Genomic DNA, 2,958 nt, shown 5'->3' with positions numbered 1-2,958 from the left:
ATGCACATAGGTCTCTGCTGTATGGTTAAATGTATCAAAGTAAGTGTCTTAAGAAAGATGTAGGAAGAACACAAAGGTTTTTTGGTGCACACTTTAGTTATAAATAAGTGAAAAGAATGGGTGAAATAAAATCTAACCTTTATTTATTCATATATAAAATACGTCACAGTTTTTAAAAAAGGATTGCAAAAGAATGTACACCATGAGATATTAGGTGTAATAACACATCAATTCAAAGAAATACATGACAATGATAATCTAAAAATATTACTTAACAACGTCAATATAATAGGCGAAAAAGATTGTAGGGTATTTCCCAGTCACAGACAATTTTTGAACAAGAAAAAGATGATACTGAGAGAGAACAATAATTGGAAATTATTTTGTACCACAGTTAATTAAATTCAGTAATTCTTGTTCCAGGACCCTAGAGTAGATGGTCTTCCATTTGATGTTAATTACAGGTTTGGAGGGTATAGGGATGTATCAGAGTTTTTGGCAGGACAGAGGAATGCTCTTTGTGGGCACTTGCTCCTTCTGCTGTCTGGATGTAAATACAGCACTGGATATTCCCTGGTGGTCTCCCAAGAGGTACTGATCCAGCCAGTCACTGCTTAGCTGCTGAGTTCGGATGGGATCAGGCGGCATAGCGATGTATGGCAGCATATATTGACAGATGAGAGAGCCTCAAAATGATACTAGGAGCCAGGTTTCACTTCTGCTTTTCCTCTGGTGTTAACCAGGTGAATGAGAGAGTGAGCGAGTCCAGATGGTAGACAGTGGTAAGCTTAGAACAAGTGAGGGGTATAAATATAGTTTACAGGAAGAAAAGATGTACCCACTTCTTAGGTGTTGAAGATTGTAACCACTGTGCCAGTAATGGGAGATGCTGTGCACCGTGGTACATGCAGGGGTGAATAAGATCTTTATAATTGGTTAATTGATGTGAATGCCCAATGATTACAAAATTGGCATGGGCGTCACACATATCATAGTTAGTCTTGATGTCACATCACAGGAAATACTAGCACCACCAACCTAGCACCCTGTACGAATTTCTTCAGATAATGAGGTCTTATGTTGGTTCTTTCTAGACTATAACTCACATTTACCTTTAATGATATTTTGCCTGTGACATTCCTTCCAGTTATTGTGTATAGTGCACCACTGAACATCAATTGTACGACAAATAAATTAATCGGACAGGTCGAAGTTTGATGCTTAATATTGAATTACTCACCAATTATAATCAGTTATATCCCCCAACTTAACATTAATGTAAAATATTCCCTAATATTTAGTGCAGCTCCCCTCACCCACCCTGTTCTACAGTATGGTTAAACGTGTAAGGGGATCTACTGTGCTCAGTGGTGTAACTATAAATTTGGCTCCTCCAGCCAAAAAAGTTCCCAGTTCCCCCCTCCCATAATGCCCCTTAAGGTGGCTATACACTACTGTGAGAAGTCGCAGCTGTGTATGGCCAGCCGATCCCCCTTGAGCTGCCCTTAATATTCCCATGTGGTCCTTCTTAATGTATCAGAGGACAGACGTGCAGCAGTTATGACCTACGGCTTTGATCCAATGTGCATCGGATTGGATTGGAGATCAATCATATCTGATTTGTCCACTTTTCACCAGATTTCTCAGCCCGATCCATCGCAATCAGGTGAAAATTGGCCAAATTGTACTTGTGTATGGGGGCCTTCACATATTATATGATACACCAGAATAACCATTAAACTATACGCCACACACCATAATGCACCGTACACTATACACCACACACTGCAATGCCCATATTACTATATGCCACACACCATAATGCACCTAACACTATACGCCACACCCATAATGCAACTTAAACTATACGCCACACACCTTAATGCAACTTACACTGTATGCCACACACCATAATGCAACTTACACCTTACACCACACACCGTAATGCACCTTACACTATATGCCACACACCGTAATGCACCTAACACTATACGCCACACCCGTAATGCAACTTAAACTATACGCCACACAACTTAATGCAACTTACACTGTATGCCACACACCATAATGCAACTTACACCTTACACCACACACCGTAATGCACCTTACACTATATGCCACACACCGTAATGCACCTTACACTATACGTCACACACCATAATGCCACTTACACTATATGCCACACACCGTAATGCACCTAACACTATACGTCACACACTGTAATGCCTTCTTACTATATGCCACACACTGTAATGCCACTTAACATTATACATATAATATATATTTAATAAACACACAGAGGAACCACTGATTACTCATCAATTTCTTCTGTAATCAGGTATCAGAGCTGAGTGGAGTGGACAAGGTTGATAAGATGGCTCTGTGTTCATTGGGGGAGCGGAGCTATATGTTGCTTGATAGCACCCTGTGTGTGCGGAGCCAGGTGTGTGTGTGTGGGGGGGGGGTGGTGGTGCACAGGAGGTTTAGGGGAGCAGCCACCCACCACTGATCACACTGCTCTGATGTCGGCATGCTGTGAGCGGGCTAGTAACAATGGTAAGGAGGGGGATATGCGGGGGGAATTACAGAGAATACTGGAGTTAGTAGCGGTAAAACAGGGCTCCAGCAGCAGATGGTAAGCAGTTCCTGGGTGCAGGGGCTCCAGTGGCGGCATTATTGGGGGCCACTGTTTGGGAGTTGGACAAACCCCACCTTTTACACCTGGCGGGGCTCCAGCGGCAGCCCAACTGGGAGCAGGGTGTATCTCAAGTGAGCACCTAGCAGGGGGACTCCATTGGTAGCAGAAACAGAAGCTGGAAGCACCTGATAATACAGAAAATCAACTAATCAATAAATCTATGCTTTTATTATATTCTGTTTTCCTGACTGCTGCTATTATTGCTGCAGATGACTTTAGCTTGTTGCACAATGTACTATTCACTGCGTATGAGGCCTACC

At 42.4% G+C, this 2,958-nt stretch overlaps 1 pseudogene; it reads right to left on the bottom strand.

The window, feature by feature from the left end:
* Positions 1-551: 551 nt before the first annotated feature.
* On the bottom strand, positions 552-668 carry LOC146005994 (5S ribosomal RNA; annotated as a pseudogene).
* Positions 669-2,958: the final 2,290 nt, after the last annotated feature.

Source organism: Crinia signifera, chromosome 5, assembly GCF_055691185.1.
Source record: "Crinia signifera chromosome 5, ASM5569118v1, whole genome shotgun sequence".
NCBI lineage: Eukaryota > Metazoa > Chordata > Amphibia > Anura > Myobatrachidae > Crinia > Crinia signifera.
Note: the sequence above shows the minus strand (reverse complement) of the source record. Positions and strands in the feature narration are given on the sequence as shown.